At 40.9% G+C, this 18,767-nt stretch overlaps 1 long non-coding RNA gene across 1 annotated transcript in view; it reads right to left on the reverse strand.

Moving 5' to 3' along the window:
• Positions 1 to 18,767, reverse strand: part of LOC309481864 — a 107,174-nt gene that overhangs the window by 45,048 nt on the left and 43,359 nt on the right. The gene's annotated exons all lie outside the window — the stretch shown is intronic.

Raw genomic sequence — 18,767 nt, forward strand, 5'->3', positions numbered from 1 at the left:
TGCCGATGCAGTAAGACGACAAGGAAACACACCATATGAATTCTGATTCAGTCCCCAATTTAAACATATAATCAACAGAAAGCTTGATTTCTAATCTATAAAATCTATTTGGACTCATCTGTTTGCTGATTTTTATTTCAAACCATTTCTTTGACATATGGTCACATAAATCTAGTAACATCTTACATCTTTATGTAAATGAAATGAATTACAATATTAATTGTAATTCTTAAAGCGCTGTTTAATGTAATATGAAAACTGTGAAGAGAGACAGACAGTCAAATCATTACAGTGTGTGTTTGACAGTGAGAAAGCAGACTTGTGCGCTCAAATCCAGTAATTCTATTAGCAAATATGTGTGTGTGAACCAAATATGCATCGTTGGTTCAATTGATAAAATTCTCCCAACAAGCGGCACGTGTGCTTGAGCATCCCACACATGCACAGCTTATGCACTTCAAGGAGAAAATCTGTGACGGAAAACTTGGAAATGCACAGCCCACACAGATGAACACATGCAGAGTTTATAGAGTGACTTTTCATGGCCAAGACATTATAACAAGACGCTGACAGGAAGGCTTTTCCAAAAGCTAGCATATATCTGCCCCCTAAGACACCTTGTTTTAGCCAAGATGTAAGGCAGCATTGCAAATGTCATTTACTGAGAAGGCACTCCCAGAATGCATGACATGCTCTGTGAAACATACAATAATTTATGGTGAGAGAAATGTTGATAGTAAGCTTATATTTGATCCAATACTGAAAAGTACAAATAAAAGAAAGTGTATAAAAAGAGTAAATTAGTTTCTTCAGCTTAGTATAGTGATTGTTTAGCCTATCATCAGTGAGTATTTTAAGCTTATCTTAGCAACATGCTAATGGCAAACTCTATTGACATCGACTGCATGCTATTTCAACTTGTATCAGTGGAAGAAAGTGATTTATTTTGACAAGAGAGCATGTATGGTAGTTTCTGTCAAAAATTTCGCAATGCAAAAAAAGATTTTGGTTTTAGGCCTATTTGAAATGAAATAGCCAATATTTCTCTTCACTTTAATGATTCTCTGTGGTCATGTTGGCAAAGTCGGCATGAAACGGAAGTCGCAATAGTCTTTTCTTCCTTATTGTGACGTATTATAGGCCTATCCGAGAGACAGGGTTTCTCGAACAATTATGGCACTTGATTTGTTTTAATGGGAATTTATTGAATCGTTGGACGGCTGTGGTTTGTTATTGGCTGTGATGTCGTGAGTGACGGGTTGTCCATCAGAGAACAGATGTCGCAGCAAGAGGGAGAGGAAGTTATTTTGATTAAAGATGAGAGGCCGCATTAATTAACCCTCAAACGCATACCTTGGGTCTTTAGTGAACCCGGACGTCATTCGCCACCCTCCTCCTAATTTGTTTTCTAAAGTTAGACATCAACCTTCTTACAATTCCTCAATCAATTCATTAAACAATATAACAAGAAAAATTTGTATGGGTCGCTAGCGACCCGAGGTGTGTAACAGTGTAAGTATATTTTTTTCTGCACAACAATAATTGAATCTTTGATGACTGAATAAGTGCAATTCACCTTTATTCTACAAGGTGGTAATGTCTGATACACAATGATGAAGTGACGTCCCACTCATAGTTTCCGCAGGCAGAAAACAAAAGAATGGGAAGAATCATATTAAAAACTTGAAATGGCTCAGTGATTTACTGCAAAGCATTTATTGAATGCAATCATATATTAGTGTCACTGTCACTTGATGGTGGATCTGGTGAAGAAGCTGTCAGCGATCAAAATATTGATTTGATGTTGAAAATAGTTTTAAGAATATGTTTGAGATTGCGAATATGAGCCAGATGCTGAATGTACTGGGAATTATGGTACAAACATCTGCTCAAACTGAACCCTTCCAATCTCCAAAAGGTAACAAAATATGCTTTATTTTATTCTTCTGTAGCCTAATTGTTACTCTAATATCAGGGGAGTTCTATATTATCGCGACAGGTAGAGATCCATCCCTGTTAGATTGGTGAAACATGCATTTAAGAGTTTAAAAAGTAGTGATGAATGATTCATAATCATATAGGCTATCATTTATAATATAACAATTAAAAACAGCAAGGCATCTCACTGAGACAGCTAGAAAAAAGAACCTATAGCCAATAGCTAGGCTACAATGATAACAAAAAAATAGATAAGGATAATGGAAAAAAGAGAAAAGTAACCTAATGCATTCGTGAATTTCATGGAGCCTATGTGAAATGATTAAATAAAAGAACGAAGGGGGAATGTACGTAAAAAGATTGACGATGAAAAGTTCAAGATAATGGAGAGAAGGATGAAGCGGTAGGAGCGGGGATATTTTTAGAGCATTGCCCCCCTGTTTCCTGCTGCCTCACGTGAGGCTAAATTTAGATCGGCTGTTGGCGACAGAGACCAGCAGTGAATACAAAACAGTAGGCTACACACACATTTCTGTCCTCATAAATCACAAAACACACACACTCACACTCATTCATTAAAACGAGCTCATCAGTGACTGAGCAATTATGGAAGAGAACCACCAAATCAAGATGTCACGAGGCTATGGGTGCTTTCGTATCTTATGCTATAATCATTTAACAGGGCGTGGGTGACTTTAACTGTCGCGGTGAGCACATTTACTTAAAGGATAATTCCGGTATTTAACACCTTGAGTCTATTTTGTAGTTTGTTTTGGATGAACTAGAGTGGTGGACACAGAAATGTTGACGATGGGTCCTGTCTCGACTTTTTGACTCTTTTAGAATCGCCTTTGACCGCTTCAGAGTGGCTGTCTATGGACATGCACGAACATGTCCTTAAAACAACCCTTAAGGTTCGTTCTCTTACGAGAGGTTATCTCATACTTGCGTAAGTATCTTACGCTAGGGGAAAACCTCTTTTCCTCGAGATATTGAAGCCAAAAATTAGCCTTAATTTTGCAATAATGTAAAACGCATTGCAGCAGCATGCAGACATGGGCGAGACAGCTCGCGCGCCCATTGGCTGCTCTGCGGCAACTGCACCAGCCTATCGATAGAGGCCCCTCATGACGTCAGAACCAATGAGGGTGCTTCGCGTCCATTACGTCATGTCCCGCCGAAAGCGGGTGGGGCTAGGGCTATAAATACGGCCCAGAGAGGCTGGTTTGGTCAGTTTTTTATCTCTTCAGCGAGCTTACGCATCGCTGGATCCTGAGAGGAAGCCGCGCCGTCTGATTCAAGCACTCAGTGGGATTTGTTCTGCATCTGAAGCTGCCGGTCGACAACTCGCCGCCTTCAGTCGCCGTCCCTGCTCACGCTTTCCGGCGTACATATCCTTTTCTCTGCTACTGTGTTTTGTGTATGTGTGTGTTCGCCGCCGCGACACACACTCTCATTGCACTAAAAGAGCCGGGCGTCTTTTTCAAGACGCCCCTTTCCTGAGGACGCGCAGCTCTCGCGCTCGCTGACGGCGACTGCCCTCACTGCGAGCTAGTTACTGCCTATGGTGACTCTGCGGACTCACCTGGCATCCTTCTCCGAGACTGCGCCTCCGCCCCCCCAACCCGCAAAGCTCGCCGGTGCGCCCGCTTGCCTTGCCTGCTTGGAGGATGATACCTGCTCTCCCTCTGTTCGAGCCGCGCAAACCGCGCCGTTCACAGGGGATGTCAGGAGCGGACGGTCACGGGGCTAGCCTTCTCTCTCCCTCTGTTCGAGCCGCGCAAACTGCGCCATTCACAGGGGAGGCTGGAAGCGGACGGTCGGGGTTAGTTTTTCTTTACGTACAAGAAAGCTACCCTGCCCCTGCGCCCCATTCACGCGTCACTCACCGGCGAAAGGAGAAAAGAGTGTTTATAGTCCCTCCTAAGCTGGACTGACCTGAATTTTCTCACACATTTCTCAGTTCAAATATAAATATTGCAGCGCCTGCAAGTAAACGCAGAAGAAAACATGTTGACGCTCTTATATGCTCGTGCATCTGAAAGCCTTTGTGTTCCCCCCTGTGGCTCAGTGGCGGAATCTTTGGTTTTTCGCACGAGAGACCGGTGTTCGAATCCCGGTCTAACGGCAGATAAATTATGCCTCCAATGCTTCGCTCTGTCAGTTCCCTGAAAGGCGACTGCAGATGTGCATTTTGCAGCCAACGAGCGCGTTGTACAACCCGCTCGCCTGCACCCAAACACCGTTTCTATGGTTCCCGTGCGTCACTGGCGAAAGGAGAAAAGAGTGTTTATGTCCCGCTGCGGCCGGGCCGAATTCTATTTCTCATTCCCCTCTGAAGTTCAGGCGACTGGAAATGTCAATACTGCAGTGAGCGAGCCTGTTGTAATGCACGCACGCCTGCAAACAAACGCCAGCATGTTGACGCTCTCTGATAATACTCGCGCTAACTACATGTCTATGTGTCTTCCCCTGTGGCCCAGTGGCAGATTCACAGGCTTTTGCGTGAGAGACCTGTGTTTGATCCCGGGTCTACCGGCAGATAAAATTATGCCGTCAATGCTCGCTCTGTCAGTTCCCTGAAAAGGCGACTGCAGATGTGTATTTTTGCAGCCAACGAGCGCGTTGTACAACCCGCTCGCCTGCACCCAAGCACCGTTTCTATGGTTTCCGTGCGTCACTGGCGAAAGGAGAAAAGAGAGTGTTCCTAGTCCAGCTGCGGCTGGATCTACCTCCATTCTCACACATTTCTCTGGAAATGTCAATATTGCAGTGGACGAGCCTATTGTAATACACGCACGCCTGCAAACAAACGCCAGCATGTTGACGCTCTCTGTTTCTATGGCAACTTCTCGCTCGTTCAGTTCCAGTAAATGCGACTGTTCCAGTGTATTCTGCAGTAAACAAGTCGGCGACACAGCCCGCTTGCCTGCACAGAAACGCCGCTTTTACGGCTACCCAGATAAATCCCATAAGAGTGTATTTTCTGGTGTTCCGGCCACGGCCGATGGTGTTATGAGTGTAGACAAAATGCCCACTGCCCAGTGCTCATTCCTACACAGAAACACAGCCCGTCACACAGGGCTCGCGCACATGAAATCGACCCAGATCGATTGCGCATTAAATGTGGTAAATGTGCCCACTACCCAGTGCCCACAAACACTACGTTCTGCATGTCTCAAGGTTTCTGTAAAACGAAACCAACATGCATTCGCTCTGCTCAGGCGGACAATGCTCTCAGTGTTGTAAATGTGCCCGCTATCCCACGCCCACATTCACACATAGACATGACAGGTCTTACGGGACTCGCCCAGCCCTCCCCCTCTCGGTTGACCACCGAAGAGGAGTCGAGCACGGGCAATCTGCTCGCTGTTATCAGCGCGCCCCCTGCCTCAAATGTCATAAGCGCGACGCTTATGTTGCAGCACACTGAAGCCCCTCTGTCGCTGAGCAACCAGATCGCGCTTTGCATTCAACCCCTAGCCATTCGTGCAAACGCATGGGCAAGGCTACCCGGGGTTTCGAAGTGGGTGCTAGACATTAGAGAAAGAGGCTATTCGCTACAGTTCAGTCGACACCCGCAACGCAAAGCAGCGCGAATCAATACTACGGTGAAAAAGGAAGTAGCACATTTACTTCGAGCCGAAATAGCGAAGTTACTGAGCAAAGGGGCTTATAGAACCCTTATCACAAGCTCAGAGCGAAGGGGGCATGTACAGCAGATATTTTCTGGTACCCAAAAAAGACGGGGGTCTCAGACCCATTCTAGATCTAAGACGACTAAACAAAGCACTTCTGAAACGACGGTTCAGAATGCTCACGACCAAGAAAATCCTCTCGCAAATTTGCCAAGGGGACTGGTTCATGTCGATAGATCTGAAAGACGCTTATTTTCAAATACAAATAGCGTCACGTCACAGGCGATTTTTGAGATTCGCCTTCGAGGGTCAGGCATATCAGTACACAGTCCTGCCATTTGGCCTATCCCTGGCACCTCGCGCATTCACGATGTGCATGGATGCAGCGCTCGCACCCCTCAGGCTCCGAGGCATACGAGTGCTGAATTATTTGGACGATTGGCTGGTTCTAGCTCGATCACAGTCGGAGCTCATAGAACACAGGACCATATTACTCGATCACCTCGAGAATTTAGGTCTCACAGTCAATTGGGCGAAGAGTTCGCTGTCTCCCAGTCAGAAAATATATTTTCTGGGCACAGATCTGGACTCGCTGTCTATGACAGCACAGCTGTCGCCGCAGCGCAGACTAAGTATTCAGCGCATGACAGAGATTTTTCACCACAGCGCTTTAGTCCCGCTCAAAAAGTTTCAAAGGATGCTGGTTCTCATGGCTTCAGCATCCTCAGTGCTTCAACTGGGTCTGCTTCGCATGCGCCCGCTGCAGTATTGGTTGAAAGCGCACGCCGCGCAGAGCTTGGACCTCCGGTCTCGCGCGCCTCAAGATCGATCAGAAATGCGTCGCAGCTCTGAAACCTTGGACAGTGACCGACTGGTACCGGTCAGGAGTAAGCCTGGTGACTTCCTCGAGTGTGAAGGTGGTGTCTACGGACGCCTCAACCTCGGGATGGGGAGCGCTGCTCGAGGGCAGACCGTTATTCGGCCAGTGGTCGGAACGGGAGAAGCTTCTGCATATAAACTGCCTGGAAATGATGGCAGTCGACAACGCGCTGAGGCGCTTTTTGTCCCCAGATAAAAGACACCACGTCTTGGTCCGTTAGGACAACATGTCAGTGGTGGCTTATATAAATCACCAAGGAGGTATCCGATCCAGAATCCTTCACAGGCTGACGGAACACCTCCTGGTCTGGGCTCAGCACAATCTGCGCTCGCTCAGGGAAGCGCATGTGCCCGGCCATCTGAATGTGGGACCAGACAGACTGTCCAGAAACTATCTTCCGGCAGGAGAATGGTCTTTACACCCACAGACAGTCAAACTGCTATGGAGGACATTTGGCAGAGTGAAAATAGACCTATTTGCGTCTCAAGAGAACGCTCATTGTCAGGAATTTTTCTCCAAGAGCAGGGATGCGCTGGCTCACGTGGCCCCGCTGCCCGCTCTATGCGTTTCCCCCTGTCACGCTCCTACCCCAGGTGTTAGAGCGAATCAGGGAGAGCGGATGCCCGGTGCTACTCGTCGCCCCATTTTTGGACAAACCAAGTCTGGTTTCCAGTCCTGATGCAGCTGACGAGTACCGCCCCGTGACCGATACCGGTGAGGAGGGATCTCCTCTCGCAGGCAAATGGCTCGATCTGGCATCCTTACCCGGAGCTTTGGTCCCTACATGTGTGGGCCATCAACGGGTACCCGTTAACCTCCCAGCGGGAGTGTTAAACACGATCACACAGGCTAGAGCTCCATCTACGAGGCGGCTCTATTCCTCAAAATGGTCTGTGTTCACTAGCTGGTGTGACACGCTGTGGGGTGCCGGAGGTTCTCTCCTTTTTACAAGAGCTTCATAGCAGCGTTCGCTGAACCACCGCTTGGCCAGTCATTAGGAAGGAACGATCTGGTCATTCGCTTCCTTAGAGGAGCTAAGAGGCTGAACCCTCCCAGACCTCCCTCAGTTCCCGTTTGGGACCTTTCCACGGTTCTGGAAGCCATGAAAGGTGCCCCATTCGAGCCAATACAGTCAATAGACCTGAAACTCTTGTCTTTCAAAACAGTGTTTCTTCTGGCTCTCGCTTCAGTGAAGCGCATAGGGGATTTGCAAGCGCTCTCAGTGAGCACGACGTGTATGGAGTTTGGGCCAAATGACTCGAGAGTCATACTCAAACCAAAGCACGGATATGTTCCTAAATCCCACAATACACCATTTAGGGCACAGGTTATCTCCCTGTAGGCCCTTCCGGTATCTGAAGAGGAAGGGGACGCAGGCTTCCTTTGCCCGGTCAGGGCGTTAAGAGCCTATGTGTCTCGCTCATCTGTTTTCAGACAGACGGAGCAGCTCTTTGTTTTGTTCAGCGGACGTTCTAAGGGACTTGCTGCATCAAAACAGAGTCTATCCAGATGGATAGTTGATGCTATAGCGCTAGCTTACACATCCTAGGGCCTGCAATGGGCGCGAAGCACCCTCATTGGTTCTGACGTCATGAGGGGCCTCTATCGATAGGTGTCAAAGCGCACTCCACAAGAGGCATGGCCTCGTCGTGGGCTTGGTCCAGTGGGATTGCCTTGCAAGATATCTGTATGGCGGCAGGCTGGGCCTCCCCGTCTACATTTATAAGGTTTTATAACCTCGAGGTTCCCGCTTTACAAGCTAGGTTGCTCTCGGTTTAGTTTTTCAGTATTGCCCGCCCGATGCTATCGGCTCAGGATGCTGAAACTGCTAGAGCGTCGATCACTGATCGTATGTATACTTCTGTGGGCAGTGCGTAAGTCCCCCATATTTATCAGTCCAGGCCGAGTTCGCCCTGGCTGTGTGGAACACTTGATATAATATGCTCTTATCAGAGCTCTATATTACAGGAATGATGCTATTCTAGCCCCTCTTCCCGGATTCTCTGTGAGTCCCTTGTGATTAGGCACTGTATGAGCCCCGGGCACCTGCCCTTGGGACTTTAGTGTTATGTCTCAAGCACGCACGGCGTTTTACACTGTGTTCCCCTAGCATAAGATACTTACGCAAGTACGAGAGAACCTCTCGTAAGAGAACGTACTCGGTTACTAACGTAACCTCGGTTCTCTCTAGAAGAGGGAACGAGTACTTGCGTATCTTGCCGTGCATGCGTCACGCTCTCGCTTCAGCGATGAAAAAACTGACCAAACCAGCCTCTCTGGGCCGTATTTATAGCCCTAGCCCCACCCGCTTTCGGCGGGACATGACGTAATGGGCGCGAAGCACCCTCATTGGTTCTGACGTCATGAGGGGCCTCTATCGATAGGCTGGTGCAGTTGCCGCAGAGCAGCCAATGGGCGCGCGAGCTGTCTCACCCATGTCTGCATGCTGCTGCAATGCGTTTTACATTATTGCAAAATTAAGGATAATTTTTGGCTTCAATATCTCGAGGAAAAGAGGTTTTCCCCTAGCGTAAGATACTTACGCAAGTACTCGTTCCCTCTTCTAGAGAGAACCGAGGTTACGTTAGTAACCAAGTACGTTTTCAAAATTGTGCAACTCCGAGTGGTTGTGGTGTTCGTTGAAATTTAAAAGGCTGATTTTCGCGCTTCAGGGCAGTGACGAGTACATATGTAGTCCAGTGGTTGTCAAGACACCGTTGGCATGGCCCTGAACTGTGGTTCAATGTCAACATTGTGACAACGCTGTTACAACCTTCACCACACAACGTATTCATAGCAACCTTTTGGGCATGTTGATAAAACGTTGCTAGAAGGTTGGCTACGTTGTGCCAATGTTCTGTGTTTGCTGGGTAACTAATGAAAAAAGTCGGTAGTTGGAAATTGGTGCAGCTGACGTTAGCTAACTTAGCTGTCCGTCAATTATGCTGAATCAGCATGGCTTACACTAGTTCTGGGAAAGAAAAAAAAACTAAATATCTTTGTCTCAATAGACACTTATTACAATAAAAATAGTTTAATTATTGACGAGGCTGAATCCAGCTTGTTATTCGCAGCTTCTTATTGAGGCTATCCGTTCCACCTTAAATTACGCGAACTTCCGCGTTTGCTGGCTTGTGCAAAGGACGCTCAACTTAGGGACCGTGCGGTTTCTCTTTGTCAAGTCAAGTCAAGTTTATTTGTATAGCGCTTTTCACAATACAGATTGCATCAAAGCAGCTTCACAGTATTAAATTTAAATAATACAACAAAGTTTGTTTCAAGAGGAATTTATTGATTGATAAAATTAAATTAAATATCCCCAAAATATCCCCAACTGAGCAAGCCAAAGGCAACAGTGGCAAGGAACCGAAAAACTCCATCAAGTGACCTAATGGTGTCCTAAAACTCCATCAGGTGCCTTAATGGAGAAAAAAAAAAAAAACCTTGGGAGAACCCAGGCTCAGTCGGGGGCCAGTTCTCCTCTGGCATTGGATAGAGGCCGGATTGTAGTTTGAACTGTAGGATTATATGAATGCCTGGCTGAAGAGATGCGACTTTAATCTAGTTTTAAACTGGGAGAGCGAGTCTGAGCAACGAACAGTATCAGGAAGACTATTCCAGAGTTTTGGAGCCAAATGTGAAAATGCTCTCCCTCCTTTGGTGGTTCTGGATATCCTAGGTATGACCAAAAGCCTTGAATTTAGTGATCTCAAAGAGCGCGATGGATTATAGGGCGATAGAAGATCCGTTAAATAGACTGGAGCTAAGCCGTTTAGGGCTTTATAAGTCAGTAGCAATACCTTGTAATTAATACGGAACTTTATAGGTAACCAATGCAGTGATGATAAAATCGGTGTTATATGATCATATTTTCTTGATCTCGTAAGAACTCTAGCGGCGGCATTTTGGACTAACTGTAGCTTGTTTATTGAGGATGCAGGACAACCAGCTAATAAAGCATTACAGTAATCCAGTCTCGAGGTCATGAATGCATGAACTAACTTTTCTGCATCAGAAACTGATAGCATATTACGTAGCTTAGCAATGTTTCTAAGGTGGAAAAAGGCTGTTTTTGTAACATAAGAAATATGATTTTCAAAAGACAGGTTGCAATCGAGTATAACACCCAGGTCTTTTACTGTAGAGGATAAAGTAACAGGACATCCTATGATGTTAAAGTTGTATTGTGCGAGGTTTTGTGGGCGGTTTTTTGAACCGATAAGTATTACCTCTGTCTTGTCTGGATTTAATAAAAGAAAATTACGCGTCATCCAATCTTTTATATCTTTAACACACTCTGTCAATTTGGAAAATGTAGCGTTTTCATCCGGCCGTGATGAAATATATATTTGAGTGTCATCAGCATAACAATGGAAACTAATTCCATGTTTCCTTATAATATTTCCAAGTGGCATCATATATATTGAAAATAACAGAGGGCCTAATACAGATCCCTGCGGCACTCCATAGTTTACTGGAGTTATGATCGATTTTTCTCCATTTAAATAGACAAAATGGTAGCGGTCAGATAGGTATGATTTGAACCAGCTTAGTGCTTGTCCTTGAACACCAGTATAATTTTGTAGTCGATCTAAGAGTATTGTGTGATCTATAGTATCGAACGCAGCACTAAGATCAAGTAAAACTAGTATTGAGATACAGCCTTGGTCAGAAGCTAAAAGTAAATCATTTGTGATTTTAACGAGCGCAGTTTCAGTGCTATGATGCGGTCTGAATCCAGACTGAAACTTTTCATAGATATCATTTTGTTGCAAGAAAGAGCCCAGTTGAGCGGACACCACTTTTTCTAATATTTTAGACATAAATGGAAGATTTGAAATGGGTCTATAATTTGCTAGATTATTATGATCTAATTGTGGTTTCTTAATGAGAGGTTTTATAACTGCCAGTTTAAATGTTCTTGGAACATGACCTAAAGATAAAGACGAGTTAATAATATTGAGGAGAGGCTCTTCCACTACAGATAACACTTCTTTCAGTAGTTTAGTTGGTATAGGATCTAATAAACATGTTGTTGTTTTAGATGAAGTGATAAGTTTATTTAACTCTTTTTGTTCTATAGTTGTAAAGCACTGTAATTGTTCTTTCGGGGTGATAATTGAAGCTGAATTGTAAGGCGCGATTGAAGATTGAACGTTTATAATTGTGGTTCTGATGCTTTCTATTTTCTCAGTGAAGAAGTTCATGAAATCATTACTACTGAACTGTAACGGGATATTTTGTTCGGGTGACGTCTGTTTATTTGTTAGTCTAGCCACGGTGTTAAATAGAAACCTTGGATTGTTTTGGTTGTTTTCTATTAGTTTGCGGAGGTGCTCAGCCCTGGCAGCTTTTAGGGCCTTTTTATAACGTTTATAACGCCTTTGTCACGTTTTTAAAGGGATTGTGTTACTTTTGTGTCTATTTTCATAATAAAATAATGATACAAAATGTTTAAATGCAAATAACACTGATATATTAGCGAAAATGGACTGTAAAAATATAAAGGCACATAAATATAATTAGGCTACACAGTATGTCATCAGCTCAATTAGGGACCATGTGGTTTTTCACTTATTCACACTTTGTAGAAACCCTGTTTGTATTGTTTATATTTTCAGAAAAGAATAATAAACTATTTTGAAAGGTAAATAACAAATAATAATAACACATACAATGACTGTAAAAATAATTAGACCTACATCATTCTTTAATTATTGCAAATAACATAATATTGGACATTATCCCATTATAGTAGAGGCGCTACTCCAACGAAATCCACACTTTAAGCAGTTTTTACTGTAGAATTATTTTTGTATGAACTACATGTAACGTGTAACAATGACACTGTAAAATGTTTTTTTTTTTTACTGTAAAATGTAAAAAGTGTTACCTAGAATTTTTATTAGATTTATGTATATTTTATAACTAAACATTTTATATACACATTTGGCTAATGATTGTTCACTGAAGTAGTGTTTTTGTAGTTGGAATATATAAAAAATAAATACCAACTCAAACTAGAATCTTTTGTAGAATTGTAGAATTTGTAATCTCTTTGATACATCAATACAGAAGAATATGTATTGTTTAATATTTAAAGAATATGTTTAAATATTCTTTAGATCACTTTAAATCACTAGAAGGAAGCAAAGAAATTACTGGTCCAACTTCTCCCTCTTTTTAAAATGTGGAAAAGGGAAAAGAAGTTCAAAGATCGAGACTCAAGCAACACCTGTAGTATATTCAACAATTTTATTGAAGATTTTTTTAATAGGCTACTAAAGGTTTTTAGCCGCCTAGTGGACAAAAACAGTTAGTGCTGTTTTAAAATTTACAAAGCATTCAGAAATTTGGCAAATCTGTAATCTTTACTTTACTTTCAGTAATGTACTTTAATCAGCAGTTAAATAATTGTGGCCAATCATGTTAAAAGAGGTACAGATGAAATGTGTAAGGGTTAGATTGTATACAGTTGCTGGTTTGCGGTGGCAATACTCCATTGTTCACTGTAAGGCAGGGCCCCAAAATTATCCTGCTTAAGGCCCCCAGATTTACAGAGCTGCCCCTGAGTGTAGGCTACACTCAGTAACTTTTGGTAGGCTAAAAAAGTTTAATAGCCTACCTACAATAAACCGCACTGAGAAATAGCATTACAATATGTTCACTAACACCAGATGATCTTCTAGAAAAAGCTGTATTCTAATCTACACAGAGCGGGTTGCAACCTCATGGACACTATGTTAACATAACATGTAATTCAAATGATTTACTACAACCCCTGCATGGCAAACAATTATGGAATCACCACACTTAGAGGATGTTCACCCATTTTTTTTTTTACCTTATGCATATGAAACAAAAAAGGTTTTAACATAATGGCTTCATGAAAACATATGCTATCTTAAACAAATCCACTGATTCTTTTAATGGTATGTCTTTTTCCAGATCAAGTAGAGGAAAAAAGTATGGAATCACTCAATGTTGAGGAAAGAAAAATGGAATCATCTTTTAATATCTATTTTAAAACATACTGGGACAAGTCTAAAATGCTAATTAATCAGCACAGCGGTTAAAAGAGAGTGCTTACAGACCTTAACGGGTTGCTTGACTTGGCTAATTGAAAGGAAATATGGCCCCAAGAGAGTTGTCTGTTGAAATAATGGAAAGGATTATAAAACTCTTACAACAAGGAATTTCAACACGGAGTGTGACCAAAGTTGGTTGTTCCGAGTCAGCTGTGTCTATAAGTGCAATTATAAACTATAGGAAGGTTATAAAGGAAAACATAAGGGCAGACCAAGGAAGACGTCAAAGCGATAAAGGATATAAATCTCAAGCAATATGCCTTTAAAATAGAAAATACATAATAAAACAAATTAAAAACAAATGGACAGAAACGGGAGTCAATGTTTGTGACAAAACTGTAAGAAACCAGCTGCATGAAATGGGATTTACATACAGAAAAGCCACACGAATTGTTTGAGTACTAATACTTAAAGAAAACAAGGTTACATGCAGCGTGCTAAAGAGAAGCAATCATGTTGTGTGGATGATTGGATGAAAATCAGTGGAGAATCGGGAATCTGCATTAGCCAAGGAGAGGATGCTGGAACTTTTGTCAGGTGGCGCTCTAATAAAAGATAAGATGACTGCCTGAAGAAAACAATCAAATTTCCCAACTCATTTATGATTGCAGTAAATGCACATGTGTACATTGAACACTTTTCTCATTCCATCGATAGAAAATAGGTTTAGTGATGATGAAATAAAAATGTTCAGGATGATAATACATCTTGCTACAGAGCAAAAAGTGTTTAAGCTTTTCTTCAGGAAAGGCATCTCAACTGAATTACATGGCCAGTAAACAGTCTGGATCTCAGTGCAATTGAATATTTATGGTGGAAATGAAAAACGCTGGTCCATGAAAAGACTCCATCCCGCAAAGCTGATCTGTCAACCGCCATTTGAGAAACTTGGAACCAGCTTGATGGGGAATATTGTTTCTCATTAATGAAGTCCATGCCTCCAAGAATTCAAGAGTAGCAACAAAATGATAATTGTGTTTTCTTTGTTTGTTTTTTGATGATTCCATATTGTTTTCCTATACTTGCTCTGGAAAAAGACATGCCATTAAAAAAATATAATAATAATAATCAAATAAGTGTATTTGTTTGAGGTTTGTTTCATGAAGCCAGAATGTTAAGTTATTAAATATTTGTTTTGTCATATCTGTGATTTGTTTGTTTGCTATAAAGTAAAAAAATCTGGGGGAACATCCTCTAAGTGTTGTGATTCCATCATTTTTTCCAGTGGGCTGTACTACAACTCTATTAATGTGCTTTAATCACAAAACAAGTAAACCAAACATTATAACAACAAATTCTGGATATTAAATAGTCTACAACCAATACTGAGATGATTAACAGTTAGTTTAATTAGTTTACTACTTAATAAAAAATATTAATTAACTAATTTCTTTTAAGTTTTATTGATAAAGTTTCAAAATGTACATTTGCCCTTTTTTACACAATGTCATAATAATATGTTTTCTTTCAATAGCCACATCTGTAAGATTTGTATTATTTCCCCCATATAAATTAATTGGTAAGTGGGATTTGGTCCCCCCCCCCATGCTAAACCATAGCAACAGAGTTTATATTTTTAAATAGTATATATATATATATATATTTTTTTTTTAATAAAATGTATTTTTATGTTTTTAATATAAAAGTATTATTTTATATACATTTTATATCCCCTGACATGCTGGCACATCAAAGTGTACTTTAAAGCCAGATGGAGAAGTTGTCTTATTTGTATTCTGTAATATAGAGGCCGCCTTGTGTCCCGTCGAGAGGAATATGTGCTGGATGGATGTTTGGATCCTGTAATTTTCCCTCCAGACTGCAAGAAAAGTCATGAACTAGCTGCAAAGGTGTGTGTGTGTGTGTGTGTGTGTGTGTGTGTGTGTGTGTGTGTGTGTGTGTGTGTGTGTGTGTGTGTGTGTGTGTGTGTGTGTGTGTGTCCTTATGGGGAAGGTTAGAAGAGCTCGTAAATCATCCTACGTGATGTTTTTTGAAAATGTAAAAATGCAGAACGTTTTTCTGTGATGGGTATGGTTTAGGGTTAGGGTTTGTGTAATGGGATAGAATAATAATAATAATAATAATAATACATTTTATTTATATTGCGCTTTTCTTGTACCCAAAGCGCTACAAGTACAATACAAAAGTAAATACATTAAAAATACATTAAAAAAAAACTAAACAACAAGAAGTATAATAGAATATACATCGAGTGTCAACAATTAAGACAGACATCTTAAAAAGATGGGTTTTTAACTGTTTCTTAAAACTTGTTAGTGTTGGTGCATTCCTAACAGTTAAAGGAAGTGCATTCCACAACCTGGGGGCGGACACAGAGAAGAAGAATACACAGTTTGTACAGTATAAAAATCTATTCTATGTCCCCATAAAGCATGAAAACAACGTGTGTGTGTGTGTGTGTGTTTGTCCTGCTGTATTGTCATGCCTTTCAAACAGAAATTTGATCAATCATCAGAGGAAAGTGGTGGCCATTAAAGCCCAAAGAAACTTCTGAGATTCTGTGAAATGTGAATAATATGAAAAATGAAAAATAAAATTCTCAGTAATGAGTAATTGTTTTGCTGCTATTTTTTTTTTGCACGTTTTGGCCACGTAATGGCCATTTCTACTCTCTCTCTCATCTCCGTCTGGTCAGGTATTCCCTACACAAGCTAATATCAATTGAGACTTTTTTCTTAGTTAATTTCAGTCACTTTTTTGCATATATAATTCTGAATTATGCTATTAGTTACTAAAATGAGTTAATGAACACTGTTTATCAGTGCAATCATTTTATGCACACGTTCATGTGTATATTTCACAAATAAGTCTTATGGAGCCACTTTGCACTTCCATCACGACAAATCCATTCTTCTCCACTTATACCAAACAATTTTTATTTTCAACACTACAGCTGAAAGTAGTGCTGAAAGTGCTGTGGTGATTTTTATAGGCATGTTGTCTTTTATAAGACATGACCTTAGCCACATTCCAAGAACAGTAAACGTACAATAGCTACTATTCAATATGTACAACAGAACATAACAAACATGTTGAACATTACGTGTATGTGATTTTGGTATATAGGGTAACAAACTGTAGTCAGCACAAACCATCCTGAGGTGTCCAGATGTGTGGTCATCCTAAAGTTCTACACTAGCAATCTCCCAAGTCAGAAGTGAGATCTTACCTCTTAATGTGATATATAATCTCTGTGGTTTAAATCAGGGGAAACAGAAAAACTGTGAAGTGATAATCGGTGTCTGATGAAGAAATATCATTCTCCTTCAGGCACAGTGACATTCATTATATGAATAAAAACAAACACTTCGACATTTTTCTAAATATCTTATTTTATGTTCAGCAGAAGAAAGAAAGTGGTGCAGAATGATCTGAATAAATAACATGGAAGTAGTTCCACATTTTACAGAACTAAACTACCATTCAAAAGTAAGATTATTTTATTTTGAAAGAAAGTATTCAAGCTATTCAAGGCTGCATTAACTGGATCAGAAGTGACAGTAAAGACATGTATATGTTACAATTTCTATTTCAAATGCTGTTCATTTAAAAAAAATTATTCAGCAAAAAAAATGTTTTACCCATATTTGCCACCACAGGAGTAAATTATATTTTAAAATATTAAAACAGAAAACAGTTATTTTAAACTGTAATAATTCAGTTTTACAATATTACTGTTTTTACTTTATTTATTTTTTTATCATAAATGCAGCCTTGGTGAGCATTAGAGACTTTTTTCAGAATAAAAAAAATTAAATAAAATTAATGTTGCTGTTATTTTGTATTTTGAAATACAATCAGAGTATTTAGACCTCATTGTTAAACACGACTTCCTAATAGTTACCCGTAACTGAACCAAATTTCAAAGAATCTTTTTTTTTTACACAAAATATTATAATATTGGTAACACTTACCATTTGTTAACATTGGTTAACTACATTAGTTAACATAAACATGAACATTTAGCTTCTAATACATTATTTAAATTAAATTTACAAATACATCAAACTACATAGCCACTAAAGGGACATGGTGGTGAAAAATAAAATAAAAAATGAGATGGGAGGAAAAATGTGAAACTTTTCTCTGAGAAACTTTGCGTTCGCTCGCAACAATTTTTTCTTCCATTTCATTTTTTTTTCCCTTCATGTCCCTTTAGGGGCTCCATAGCTAACTAAAAATAAACACTTGTATTTTTATTAACTAAAAGTAAATTCATCTCTCATAATAAGGCTTAAGAATAAAGTTAAGAAACTGCATATGTGAAGATTTTACATCTTGGATTGACGCTATGGTGAACGCCATCAGCATGACCGGTACCTGAAGCATGTGTGTACACATGACAATTTCATTGGCCGACGACAGTCCACAACATCATCACCGGAGTGCCTGTGGGTGTCTGCGATGTACGCCATCAGCTTTCTTGTCTTCAGGAACCTTTTGTTTATGTTACTGCGTGTTGAAGGCGATTGTTATGGAGAAGCACTCAAACAAGTTTTTCAGGAAGTGTGTGCCTCTGTGTCCTAGGTTTTTGACTCCTGAGGACACACACAACCTGTGCGTTATGCGTCTGGGTGAGGAGCACACTCGGGCACATTTTTTAATCGGCATGCATCTCGCGGTGATCACTGATCGGTTCTGCACAGATTTTGCTCATCTCAAAGGAAAATGTTCCAAAGGGAACCATTTTTTCTCAGGGAACCACCCTGGTGGCTAGTTCCTAGAACTAAGTTCCTAAAACTACCCGGTGCGAAAGTCTCTCATGTCAGCACATCACAGGCCTGCTTTACAATCTGCATCGGCTTCCTGTTCAGTTGCACATTGATATTAAAACTTTTACTCTAACATACAAAGCTGTACATTGAACAGCCCCTTATATCTGTGACATAGTTACCCTATACACAAACCTTCTCATTCTCTTCATTCTTCTGATTCTTTTACTCTTCAGCAGCCACTTTGTAGATTAAAATATTTGAGGGAGAGCATTTTCTATCGCTGCACGCAGGTTATGGAATGCACTTCCTCTTACTGTTAGAAATGCTCCCACAATAGCCAGTTTCAAGACGTAGCTAAAAACCCATAAAATAATAATAATAATAATAATAATAAAAAGAACGCTTTAATAGATTAATATGATTAGTTCTTCATTGTATTGATTAGTTGTAATGTTTTTTTTTTGTTCTTGTTTTTTTTTGGGTGTTT

This window comes from Leuciscus leuciscus (assembly GCF_965113295.1).
Source record: "Leuciscus leuciscus genome assembly, chromosome: 19".
Taxonomy (NCBI): domain Eukaryota; kingdom Metazoa; phylum Chordata; class Actinopteri; order Cypriniformes; family Leuciscidae; genus Leuciscus; species Leuciscus leuciscus.